Below are 14705 nucleotides of genomic sequence, written 5' to 3'. Positions count from 1 at the left end.
ACTGAATAACCTACCACCTCCTGCCCGAGGGTACAGTATCGAGTGCATATTGCCTATACCTACGGGTCTCCTCACACCCTCCCCCCAAATACGCAATCAAACTGCCAACACTTTAAAACAACTTACCAAAAAGAAAGATAAATAAAACAGAGAGTTGTTAAGCTGGTTAGAAGCGTGCACTACTTAACTTCGAGATCGCTCCTTAAAAAAATGACTAACTCGAAGAATTCCTCCACCAGCAGCTCCAGTCACAGCTTCAACAGCTCACTCACAAAACTCCAATGTGATTGCTCCTTAAACCTCCAACTCCAAACTTTTCAATAAGCTACGGTCACAGCCTCTACATCTTGCAACCTGCGAACCTCGAACCAAGTTTCTGAAAGCGCTAGGGGACAGCTTCCTGGAACAAATGGTGGGAGAGCCGACGAGAGGAAACGCCACCTTGAACTTGGTCCTAAATGGCATTACGGGACCGACAAAAGAAGTAGAAGTCACGGTCCCGCTGGGGACAAGCGATCCAACATGATCAACTTTAAACTTGAAATCGGGAAAGGGAAACGTACCAAAACCTTAACCACGACCTTAAACTTTAAAAAGGGAAGATACGATAGCAAGAGAGCCATGGTAAAACAACGGCTCAAGAAAAAGATGGACAAAGTTAAAACGGTAGATCAGGCATGGTCTCTACTGAAAAATACTATCACGGAAGCACAAAATCTCTACATTCCACGGATTTCCATAGAAAGGAAAACTAAAGGCAAAGGAGAATCGGCATGGCTTACTAGAGAGGTGAAGAAAGCCATAAAAGAAAAGAAGGACTCCTTTAAAAAAATGGAAACGCGCGAAAACAACCAAAGCTTGGAACAAACACAAAGATGATCAGAAGAAATGTCACAAGGCGGTGAGGGATGCCAAAAAAGACTATGAGGAGAAAATAGCGCAAGAGGCCAAAAATTTCAAGCCCTTCTTTAGATACGTAAAAGGAAAAAAACCCGCAAAAGAGGCGGTGGGACCGCTGGATGACCAGGGAAGAAAAGGGTACATCAAGGAAGACAAACAAATTGCAGACAGACTAAATTCCTTCTTTGCATCTGTCTTTACGAAGGAGGACACCGCAACAATACCAGAAGCAGTGAAAGTGTTCGAAGGAGTAATAGAGGACAGTCTCACCACAGTAGAAGTGGAATTGGACCAGATATACTATCAGATTGACAATCTTAAAAGTGATAAATTCCCTGTACCTGATGGAATTCACCCGAGAGTCTTAAAAGAACTGAAGGTTGAAATCGGAGAGCTATTGCAAAAACTTGCCAACCTGTCAATTAGAACTGGACAGATACCGGACGATTGGAAGATAGTGAACGTCACGCCAATTTTCAAAAAAGGATCAAGAGGAGAACCGGGCAACTACAGACCTGTGAGTCTTACGTCTGTCCCTGGAAAGATGGTTGAAGCACTGATTAAAGATAGCATAGTCCGGCACTTGGATACACACGACCTGATGAGAGCCAGTCAACATGGCTTCAGGAAAGGGAAATCATGTTTGACGAATTTACTTCAATTTTTTGAGACCGTGAACAAACAAATTGATAGTGGAGAACCAGTGGACATAATATACTTGGACTTCCAGAAAGCGTTCGATAAGGTTCCACATGAGAAACTTCTCAAGAAACTACAAAGCTATGGAATAGAGGGAGATATACTAAGATGGATAGGCAAATAGCTGGAGAATAGAAAGCAGAGGGTGGGCATAAATGGGAAGTTCTTAGACTGGGAGAAAGTGACTAGCGGTGTGCCCCAGGGCTCGGTACTTGGGCCCATCTTATTTAATATTTTCATCAATGACCTAGAAGAAGGAACATCCAGTGAGATCATCAAGTTTGCAGACGACACAAAGCTATGCCGGGCAATCAGATTGCAGAAGGATAGCGAGGAACTCCAGAGTGACTTGTGTCAGTTAGAGAAATGGGCGGAGAAATGGCAGATGAAGTTTAATGTGGAAAAGTGCAAAGTAATGCATTTAGGCAGAAAGAATAAGGAACACGAGTATAGAATGTCAGGTGCAACTCTGGGTAAGAGCAAACAAGAGAAGGACCTGGGTGTACTGATAGATAGGATCCTGAAACCGTCGGCACAATGCGCGGCAGTGGCAAAGAAAGCAAATAGAATGTTAGGCATGATAAAGAAAGGAATCACGAGTAGATCGGAGAAGGTTATAATGCCGCTTTATAGAGCAATGGTCAGACCACACTTGGAATACTGTGTCCAACATTGGTCTCCCAACCTAAAGAAGGATATAAAACTGCTGGAGAGGGTGCAGAGACGAGCAACAAAGCTAATAAAAGGTATGGAGAACTTGAAATACGAGGAATGACTTAAGAGACTGGGATTGTTCTCCCTTGAGAAAAGGAGACTGCGAGGGGATATGATCGAGACTTTCAAAATACTGAAAGGAATCGACAAAATAGAGCAGGAAAAAAAAATCATTTACAAAGTTCAATGTGACACGGACAAGAGACATGGACTGAAGCTAAGGGGGGGGTCAAGTCCAGGACAAATATCAGGAAGTTCTGCTTCACGTAATGAGTGGAGGACACCAGGAATGCTCTCCTAGAGGAGTTTATTGCGGAATCCACTGTTCTAGGATTTAAAAGCAAACTAGATACACATCTCCTTACGAGAGGCATAGAGGGATATAGGTGACTAAAATTATGCCAGGTGGAGAGGGGGAGGGGGGGGGGGCGCTGTGGAGCCCGACTAAGATGGTCGCCTGAACACTCAGCTCCGGCAACCCTTACTCTTCTTCTTTATCCTCTGCTATATTTCACCCGACTTTGAATCTTTCACTCAGCTTCATTCATCCCATAAACAATGGCTACAGTCAAAACAGACAAAAGGCACAAGCCCGAGCCTCAATCACCGGCAAAATCAGCGGCATCGGAGAAATCGGATAAGCCTGAAGCTCCCTCCATGATGGATTTATGGAAAGCCATAAAATGGTTCAGGATATACTTACCGATACCAAAGATGCCATGTCAGAAATCAAAGACGAACTGACCACGATTTATGAGGATTTAACCACGTACAAAACTAAAGTCGCTGACTTGGAAGTTAAAGCAGCCACTGCGGAGATCAACATCAAGGCGCTTCAAAGCCACGTGAAACGCACGCTGGCTATTGAACGAGAGCTTGAAGATGCAAGTAATCGCTCTCGTAGGAACGACATACGTCTTTTGGGGCTCCCGGAAGGTCAAGAAGGAAATAACATGATCGCCTTCCTAGAAACTTTCATCCCCACCTTGTTGAACCTTCAATTCAAAAGAGACTTTGAAATCGAGCATGCACATCGATCGCCATCTTCGCGCCAACCGCATGAGCGGCGCCCAAGACCCATCATATTCAAAGTCCTATGTTACCCTCAAGTTCTAGAAATTATGCAGAAAGCAAGATCCCTTGCACCTTTAACTCACAAGGGGCATACGTCCAAAAACACCGTCAAAGCTCGACAACAACTTCTCGCCTTCCGCCCGCAACTCAAGAAAATGGGCGCACCGCTTCGGCATCTTTTACCTGGCATGGATGCGGATCACCTTCCAGAACTAGACTAAAGACTTCACTGATCCTGAGCTTCTCGCTGCATACCGATCCTTGAGCACTTCGAGGGCCTCAATGTTTCAAGTGATAAGTGTTCCCCAGGCATACCGATCAGCATAAGCAACAACGTGTGGAGGTCGTGACCCAGTTCCTGAGATGGTAGGAAGAAGATCCGAGTATTCTGGAGAGAATTGTCACTGGTGACGAGACATGGACGCATCACTATGACCCAGAGAGCAAAAGACAAAGCATGATGAAGTAAAGAAAGTGGTGCTTTGGGAGTAGCCGAAAAGCTTCTTTTCTGCAGGAATGCAGAAACTTGTTGAATTATACAACAAATGCATGGGGACTATGTGGAAAAGTGATATGTTCAATTGCTCACAGTTACTTCTATTAAAGCAATTAAATGTATTTTGCCTTTAGTTTTTGATTCGCCCTCGTACTTAATATGATCAACCAAGCAGGTGAAACTCTTTTAGTGATGATGGAGCCTGATGGAAGGCTAAAAAAGTCTTTCCAAGACTCAGAGATGAAGGAGAATACACAGAGGATGATGAAGATAAATTGACATTACTTAAATATTTCTTTTTGGTGTTCACGGAGACAAGTGAAGTAGACCACAATGATTTACCACATATTTTGCTCTTTGGAAGTGTACGAAAGTTTAGGAGTGTATTAAACTCTTCCATCAGCCAAGATGATTTTACTTCCTCTTCTTCTTCTACAAGCGTTTCCAGTTGGAGTAGGGACCAGCGAGGGAGTGGTGAAAACGTGTATCTTTAAAGTATGGTTTGTTGTTCTGATTGATCTTTGAAAAGTATATGGTTTTGCTATTTGGAAGTGAAAAGGTTTTGTTGCTTGGAAGTGTGATAGAACTTTAAGGATATACTGAAGTTTGGGAGTGTGATACATTCTTTAAAAAAGCTTCGATATATTTGGGGGCTAGTAGATGGGAGATAGGTTCAGAAGGATAAAAACAGCCATGGCACGAAACAGATAAAGGACAGAAGGGCTTCTCCTTCAGCTCTGAGGTTATGAGGGAATAGGGGGAAAGCGAAACTGTCATAGGCCTACCTTTGATGGATGGTCTTTCCACCATATGCCATTCCATTCACTCTGAAAAGTGCAGCCTGGATGAATAAAAATGAAACCTTTTACTTCTCTGACTTATCTCTTAGAGTTTTTGCTTTAACCTTCTCGTTCAAATACTTTCTTCTACTACCCCTACTCATTCACATGGCTACCTTTCACTCTCAGACTTTTCCATCTCAGTTTGACTCTATCTGACCATCATCTAATGGCTTTCACACTTAACCACAAAGTCTTTCCAAATCACCATCAACACATTAGGAATCTTCAGGCTATTGCCTCTTGCACTTTCATAACCCCAAACTCTCCTCTGCTTGAGATATTCTCTATCCTATCAGGTGTATAAAACGCCATCCTTTGCTGACCTGAATCTGCTACATATATTCCTGTGATTAAAATCCCATGCCCCTGCTGTCTTCATACATTCAAAATTCTTGCTGACCTCCTTCCAGTCTTGCTATTGCACTTGCCAAACACCCATTTAACAAACTGCTTGCCCCCAACTCTCGCCATTTCTGCCTCCACATACAAGGCCCTATCTCTTTACTTTCTGCCCAGACTATGACTTGAGTACTTCCATAAAATTAACAAATTGATCTTGAGTTCCCTATTAAGTCACTTCAATCTCCCCTTTCCACACATCATTTTTATGCCCTTATCCTTTATCTGTTGCATCTGACTCTTTTGATCATCATCTACTCCTTGTCACATTTGGGTTCTGTCTTGGCTTTCTTCTTATCTTTCCCATCACATGTTTAATTCATGCTCTGATAGATCCTTCTCCACTGCTATCCACCTATCAGTCAGCGTGCATTAGGGCTCTGTTTTGGAATCTCTTCTGTTCTTTCTATACAGTTACAAGATCCTTTATCCAAAATCCTTGGGACCAGTTTTTAGAATTATTTCAATATTAGGCAAACATTAAATACTTCAAGCACTTCAGACACAAACTTGTTCTAAGCTATTGCTAACTTTTACTAAACTGCGTTAAGAGGTTTCTTCCAATCACCACCCAAACCACATCCTTTTGCACTGTACATGTAGTAAATATTTACACATGTGGGAAATCCTATTTCATCTGGTCCAGTTTCAAGGAAAGACTCAAAAGGTGAGGGCTCTTCAGCTTGGAAAAGAGAAGGCTGAGGGGAGACAGAATTGAAGTCTACAAAATCCTGAGTGGAGTGGATCGATTTTTCACTCCATCAAAAATTACCAAGACTAGGGGGACACTCGATGAAATTGTAGGGAAATACTTCTAAAATCAATAGGAGGAAATACTTTTTCACTCAGAGAATAGTTACATTCTGGAACGCATTGCCAGAGGTTGTAATAAAGACAGATAACGTAGCTGGTTTTAAGAAAGGTTTGGACAAATTCCTGGAGGAAAAGTCCATAGTCTGATATTAAGACACAGGGGAAGCCTCTGCTTAAAGGGGTCCCCAGACTCTGTATATCTTCATTAGAGGTCCCTGAAAAAATTTCATCAATTTCTGAGATGGTCAAGTGGGGAGCTCTGGACCACTTGACTTGGAATGACCATATGTGACCTATTGAGAGAAAAGGTGGGATATGTTGCTTATTTATACCACAAGATAGAGGGATATCAACTGCATAATTCTGCAAAATTTCGGCCTCAGATACGGACAAATTATGTCTTTTAACACATTTATCGATAAAAAAAGTAATTAAGTACCTTTTAGGCACTTGTGGGGTTTTTAGGCTGGAGAACATGAAAAACATCACAGTTGTGGAAAAAAATTGTATAGTCCCTTTCTACTGATCCTACAATACACAAAACTTTCAAAATGAAAGCCACCCAAATTTACCCCTCCAAACTTTTATAGTCGTTGTCTCTGTTATTTGTTACCCCACTTTGCTAAAATCAGGTTTTACTTGGATATGTAATATACACCTGCAAATTATGAATAGGACTTCTAAAACATGGGCCCAGGAGTGGTTCAAACTTTACTGTTTGTGACATGTTAAGTGCTATTAAACCTTACCTTTAAACTGCACTTTGGTTTGTGTTCATCTGTAGCTCCTTACGTCCCAGTCAGGGTTCCCTGGCGTGCTAGCACTATTCCCACGCCTTTTGTCTGCAATGTTTTGGGGTGCAACCACGAGTGTTGGGGCTGCTTTATCCCTCTCCTGGTGTTTTTCCATGACCGGCACCTCTTTGTATCTCTCGTAGTGGCTTGGAGTCTTCATGTCTGCATTGAGACCCTTTGACCCTCTTTTGCTGCTGTGAGGTCATCATGGCACCCTTGAGTCTTGGAATTCTATTGCCTCTGTGGCAGATGCCTGCCTGCTAACAAGTTAAAAACAATTCAATAAAAATGGACGGAAAGTCCTACCGTTAGGGTGAGCAATTGCTTCCCTCATTGATTTTAATGGACCTGAAGTAAATGAAGGAAGCAAAGTTTCCCAAATCTAAAATCAAATCACAAGGCTGATTGACACATACAGAAACTAAAGTCGGGCCTTACCAATCAGGAGCTGCGTTTCACAGCAGCTCCTGATTGGTGAAGCCGACTTTAGTACAGGAAGAGGATTTCCTTCACTCGCCAGCACTCCGGCTACCCTCTTCTGTCTTTCCAGCTGTCCTCTCCTGGTTGGCGGTTCGCGGTCGGAAAATACTGTGAATGACCAGGACCTCCGACCGCAAATTCGCAAAGCAGCACTGTACAAAAAGGGCCTGAATTGACATCAATTAAAAACTTCTCAGCAATAGAGTCAATTGGAAATATTTAGACCATAGTTAATCTCTATTTTGCACATCTTTCACATCCATCCATAATTCAATTACCATTAAAAAAATACATGAAGTAGACTAAGCAGCTCATTGTCAAAAAAGAAACCATCCAAAAAAGAGGCAGATACAGGTGTTTTTCTCACAAACCCCTTCCAAGTGTTTATTTTTGAAACTCATTTTCTAGACAGATTCTATGCTGTTCAGCTGCAGTGTATATAAATCTCAAGGTGTGGTTTGGCTGGGCCTAGGACGGGCTTATGATCTGGACATGTGCTTCCAGAGGACGTAATAGGGTAGAGTACAGTACTGGGGTTTAAGAAAGGATTGGACAATTTTCTGCTGGAAAAGGGTTATAGAGGGGTATAGATAAGAGGATTACTGCACAGGTCCTAGACCTGTTGGGCTGCCGCATGACCGGACTGCTGGGCATGATGGACCTCAGGTCTGACCCAGCAGAGGCATTGCTTATGTTCTTATGGAGATCTTTCTGCAATAATTGAACATTTTAGAATACGTCCAGGGCACAATTTGGACCTCTGGAGCTAGATCTGTTTGAACAACGAATAAGTGCCAAAAAGGTACCCAAACTGGTCAATGACCTTCTCCCACCCACCCCCAAAGCTGTGAATGTGTTCTGCCCTGATATTATGTGAGCATCTGCTCAGTTTCTTGTATAAGAACAAGTGTTTGTAATAGATGTATAAGTAATGTGTGCTCTATCGACTTCAATTCCCTGAGAGCTAGGCTGCTTCCACAGAGCAGTCTGGGAGCGAGCAGTGGCCATATTGCAGAGCACACGGTTAGATGAGAACCTGAGTGTTGTATTCTCCCACCAGGGGAACCCAAGATCAGCCCCTTTTGTAAAAAAAAATGCAGTTGGGAAGAGGTAAGATAAGGACACTAGCACCATTTCTCAAGCTGAAAAGGAAACATTTCATGTGTCTCTGCCTTCTGCCTGTGAAATGAAACAAATCACTGTTTATTGATCAAGCGGTTTGTACCTGGGGACAGTCGATGTCTGCATTTCTTCATCGTTTCTGTGTCAACACATCTTGCAATAAGCTGAATGAACTCTTTCTCAGCTGTCTATTTCAATTATCTTTAACCAGATGCTCCAAAACATATGGCCCAAACAGAAATAAAAAATTAAAAACCTATTTCCTCTCTGGCTCATTCCACATGAAAAGAAGCTGCACTGAAGGCTGAGAATCACCACTTGCTTTAAAGTCACATGGTATCTCATCTTCAGATACAATCTCATTTGTTCATGATCATGTTATTTGATTTCTTCATGGTTAGAATCAGAGAACATTAGGGCTGGAGGTGAATTCATACAAACATCTAGGACCATGAGTCAGCCGGAATGTTCTACTGCAGCATGAAGGAACTATGAAGGACTGAATTGCTCTAGACATGAGAATAAAGGAGGCCCAAAATCAGTGGCGTACTTAGGGTAGGACACCCGGAACCCATCATTTTTTGACGCACACATCGCCATGTAAAAAAATATTTTTAGTAATAACCCTTGCTGGTCCGATGTGTTACCTTCCATCAAGATGGAAAAACTGCCGGCCTCAGCAGCGATTCTGCTCTGTTGCCCGCAATTCCCCCTCCTGCTTTCTGTCTGCTGCAATCCACCCAGGAAGAAACAGGAAGCTGCATCATTGGCAGACGTGGAAAGCAAGAAGGGGAGCCACAGGCGACGTAGCTGAATCACTGCCGAAGCCGGAAGATTTATCAGCTTGACAAGGGACATCGGACCAGACGAGAAGGCTGGGAACATGCTGGGCTATGGGGGCTACCCAGAGCCTTAGGGTTGGGCCATGACTCCAAGGCCATGTCTGGCACCTTGGTACACCACTGCCCAAAATTATATAGGAAGGAAAAGCATAAAATAATCCAATAAATCACCAAAATATTAATCTCTTCTGATATTCAGGGGGGTAATTCCAGATCAGAAGCCCACTCAAACATTTAAGTGGAGAAAAATATCTCATTAAAGCCCATACAGGCTACGACCATACTGCTAGCACAAACGTACAAGCAAACGCAGTGGTCATATACCAGTCATAGGTCGAAAAAACTCCACTTACCGGTACTCATTACATCAGGCAGTGATCCAATCCACCCCAAATAGCAGGAATTGCAGAGTCTAAGGTTTAATTCATAGGGACAAGCAAACACAGTCACAAATAGCAAGAGGCAGGAAGCCTAACTTTACCAAGGGAGCTCTTCTCTCTCAATGAGAGTTTCAAATTTATTTCAAGGATGCTCTTTCCCTGAAAACAGCGAAAGAGAGGTGTCGAGGCAATGGACTGGGCCTGGAGTAGTTCAATGAGCGTGCCTTGACCCCGCAATCAGTATGTAACATGGTTTGTTATATGCCAGCTAGCTGCGGTTGTTGCATGCGGGGTTTTTATGTGCAAAAATATGAAATTTTGCCGCAGTTTGGTTTGTGGTGTATTATCTTTACATGTTTTTTATTTGTATGTCATGCCTAGTGTCCGCTATATGCTAGGTCGAGGATTTGAAAAAGAAAGCCAGAGACCTGCGCCTCCATCATCCGCGCTGGGTTCGCCCCATAAGGAAAAATCTGGCCAACACCCCAGGTATGCCCTACAGACTTGGGGTGATGTGAATAGCATAAATAGAATTTTTTGCCTTGTTAACTGTTCCTGCATCACTATTTTAAAAAGTTGATTGATTGTTGGCCAATTTTTAGCAGATCCTTTCTTCATTTAACATATTTGGGTATTCTGGGGTGTTCAGGCGGTGTCTCAGTATCCACAGCACTGTTTTTAAAGAAATGTTCTGGCATGTTATTTTTTTCTCCCATATTCTTTCTGTTCAGATGCAAGCTTGGAGGAGGAAGATCAGAAGGAAGAGGAGGAGGAGGAGGAGGATGAAGAGGAAGAGGAGGAGGGTGCAGTGGCTCCCGCTCCTGCTCCATACCACCCCTTTCTGATGCCGTGCAGGCGCACCCTTCCACCTTCCCAGCTGGGCCCTCCGTCCCTCCATTCCCCAACCCCCCCCCCCCCTCTCAGGCTGGTCCATCTAGCCTCGCCCCACCACGTGAACATCCTTCTGCCACCTAGCCACACCCATCCCCCTCAAGGATCCCGCTAAGGAAGCAGTCCCGCCCCAGCCCTGTACCTTCCTTCCCCATGCCATACTTTCGTCCACTGAGAATAAACACCCCCTGGTTCCTCCAAGAGACCTCCTTCCACCACTGGCCCGATCCTTGAGCACTTCGAGGGCCTCAATGTTTCAAGTGATAAGTGTTCCCCAGGCATAAATGTTTATCCAGGTGTTTTACATTGAAAGAGTTGCTAAACAAGGCTCGTTACTCTTGGAACATTGCCGATAGTGCTGAAGGGTATTATATAGAAAGGCCTTAACCATATATCAACCCTACAATTGTATACCAAATTAGATAAAGGGAAGATAATCTATTGAATATATAAAATTATCAAATCATCGGAACTAATTCCATTCAAATTTGAAAATGAACACCATTATAATATCTAAATTAAAAAATGTAAATCAAAATATTATTATAAATATTTAAAAAGATTGTAATTAAATCATAATCCTAATTGAGTGTTAAAATGTTTGAGAAAAATTGTGGTGGACATATCATAAATTATACAGGTCTTTGGAACCTCTTATGAGGTTCCTGTCTTGTATACTGTTGTAATCATTTATGTCCACTGCCCCCTACCACTAAAAAACTTGTACTTTATTTATTTTAATCAATTTAATAAATACTTAGTTTGAAAAATTACTAATCTGAAATATTTTTATAAAAAATTAATAATACCTACGTGTGTGTAAGCAAAACTAAATTATAATTTCATTTTGAATTGTAATACAATAAATATGTGGACTCAAAATTATAAAGTACATAACTTAAGATTATAAAGTGCTTAACGTGCATGTGCATAAAAAACTTGTTAATTGATCTATTTTAATTAATTTATGATTATGGTTATAACTATATCACTATAAATAAATGAAACTGGAAATGTGTTCCTAAAGCATGCATTTACTGCAATCCATTAAATAAATTATATGCAAGATAACTGTTATATGTTGAGAAGGCAACACTTAGCTTGGAACCTGCCATCATCAACGTTGATACGGATAAAGAACTCCCGACGCCTTTAGCTTGAATAGGCATTTCAACCCAAAACATGGGTCTTCTTCGGGGAAGATTTTCAGACTAACGCTGCCGGGTTGAACTGGCTTAACGCCCAAATAATTTCAGAATGAAAATCCTCCCTGTGTGTTCTTATACTGTGAACAAAGTCCTTTTAAATATTCATAATAATATTTTGATTTACATTTTTTAATTTAGATACTATAGTGGTGTTCATTTTCGAATTTGAATGGAGTTAGTTCTGATGATTTGATAATTTTATATATTCAATAGATTATCTTCCCTTTATCTAATTTGATAGTGCTGAAGGGGACAGTAAAAAAACAGGAACATGTGTGAGGGAGACTTAAAAACAACAAAGAAACAAATAAATGAAGAGAGGCCAAGGACCGTTACATACCTTGATGGACAGCTTCTCTGGGCCCAGTTACAACCCTGGTTGTTTGACCATATGTGGCAGGACCATGTCCTAGATGAAGGAAAATTTTTTTAAAAAACTAGGTTCCCAAAATCTCCTAAGTCAAAAACTTTTAACAATGCACTAAAGTATCGTAGCCCAAGCTCAAGGATCCCTGGGCATGTGCAAACACACAAAAAGAAGAGGTGCACAAGATATGAAGTTTGGGAAAATTATTTGGGTAGTCCACACAGAACAACAGTGGTATCCTTATTAGCTGTGTCCCACGCTGAAACTCATTGGAATGGGTGCAACTCTGTGTCCTCAGTGTAGATAGCTGAGAGCGCTGAAGGCAAGAGGAAAAAATAGGCGATAAGGATTGAAAAAACCTATATGAAACTGAAAGCAAGGGAAGCAAATGAGCGCCACTTACCTCGATACACAGCTTCAGCGGGGCAACTAGGCGGCCTAGTTGGTTGCACAGGTGTCGACATTGTGGTTCCTAGTATATACAATAGACCAGTGATTCCCAACCCTGTCCTGGAGGAACACCAGGCCAATTGGGTTTTCAGGCTAGCCCTAATGAATATGCATGAGAGAGATTTGCATATGATGGAAGTGATAGGCATGCAAATTTGCTTCATGCATATTCATTAGGGCTAGCCTGAAAACCCAATTGGCCTGGTGTTCCTCCAGGACAGGGTTGGGAACCACTGCAATAGACCACAATGAATTAGTGACAGACACATTGGGTGGCACCTTCAATATGCAAGATAGGACAAATATAAAAGAAACCCATTAGACTTAAAACTTACCCTTCATGACACGTGTGTGCTGCCCGCCAAGAAGCATTGGTATCTTGGACACCTTCAAAGGAGAAATCACAATTAGGAATGGGATACACATAAGGTAGGGGGGTTGAAGATCTTGCACATGGAGGTTACTTACCGCGTATGATTGGGCTAGAACATACCGAATATGCCATAGTGGGGGACGCATGTGGAGCCATAGGGGGTTCCACAGGTGGGGCCAAACTATATACATGATTTGAACCTGTGGAGATAAAGCGACGTGCAGATTAGTATCTCGCACACCAGATGTGGAGAAATAACAATGAAGGAGTGTAGAGGTTTGAACATCTTGCACATGGAGGTTATTTACCACATGAGATAGGGCTTGAACCATTGTGCCATTGTGGTGGATGCATGAGGAGCCATAGGTTCGAACCTGTGGGCATCATCAAAAAAGGTATTACAACCAGGACGAAAGAGGTCATCATGCCGCTGTATCGCGCAATGGTGCGCCCGCACCTGGAGTACTGTGTTCAATACTGGTCGCCGTACCTCAAGAAGGACATGGCGATACTCGAGGGAGTGCAGAGGAGGGCGACTAAACTGATAAAAGGTATGGAACATTTTTCATACGCTGACAGGTTAAAAATGCTGGGGCTGTTCTCCCTGGAGAAGAGGAGACTTAGAGGGGACATGATAGAAACCTTCAAAATCCTTAAGGGCATAGAGAAAGTGAATAAGGACAGATTCTTCAAACTGTGGGGAGCCACAAGCACTAGGGGTCATTCGGCGAAATTGAAAGGGGACAGGTTTGGAACAAATGCTAGGAAGTTCTTTTTTACCCAGAGGGTGGTGGACACATGGAACGCGCTTTCGGAGAATGTGATAGGCCAGAATTCTGTACAGGAGTTCAAGGAGGGTTTGGATAAGTTCCTAGAGGATAAGGGGATAGAGGGGTACAGATATAACTTGAGGTAGGTTACAGAAGTGGTCAGAAACCACTTCACAGGTCGCAGACCTGATGGGCCGCCGCGGGAGCGGACCGCTGGGCGAGATGGACCTCGGTCTGACCCAGTGGAGGCAACTTCTTATGTTCTTATGATAAAAATCAGTGAACAGATTAGTATCTTTCACACATTGAAAGGAAAAATTACAATGCGGAATGGTGTACACATATGCTGAAGGAGGAGTAAGGGGGTGCTTAACATCAAACAAGGAGGATACTCACCATGTATGATAGGGCTAGAAGAGACTGTAGGTGCCATACAGGGTGCAGCAGGGGGAGCCATGGGGTGTTCTGCAGGTGGAGCCACAGTATACACATGATGGTTCGAACCTGTGGAGATAAAGCATTGCACATATTGTTATCGTAGCCTGGCCCATTGACCTAAATAGTAAAATTCTAAAAAAGTATATCAATTGAATAACATACCTACTGAAGCTTGTGGAGTACAAGTGGGGGTCACAATGCGGGACTCCATTAAGGTCTGCAAAGCCTCACTGTGTCTAACGACCTCCTTCATCAGTGCAAGGTTCTGTCTCCGCAGATCATTATTCTCAATGGTGGTTTCATGGTTCTGCCTCTAGAGATCTTTAACAGTTTTATGGAGCTTATGGTTCTGCCTATGGAGATCAAGCATAGCATTAGTGTGAGTCTGCATCGCAGTGGTAAGGCTAGCAATATTCTGAGACATTGCATGTGCACCCTCACCAATGTTTCTCAATACATTATGCGCATCGTCGTTCCACCTCGGTTGATCAGCCACAGCAGACTGCAGGATATGAATAACTGCGTCCCGAGCTTGCTTGTCCCCATGGGCCCTCACACGCCTTCTCCCTAGGAACTGCCTCACCCTCGAGGGGACACCCGACAGGGCAGGTCAAGGAGACAAAGGGCATGATTGCTGTGTTAACACTGTCTGT

The sequence above is a fragment of the Geotrypetes seraphini genome, chromosome 14 (assembly GCF_902459505.1).
Source record: "Geotrypetes seraphini chromosome 14, aGeoSer1.1, whole genome shotgun sequence".
Taxonomy (NCBI): domain Eukaryota; kingdom Metazoa; phylum Chordata; class Amphibia; order Gymnophiona; family Dermophiidae; genus Geotrypetes; species Geotrypetes seraphini.
This window is presented reverse-complemented; position numbering follows the sequence as displayed.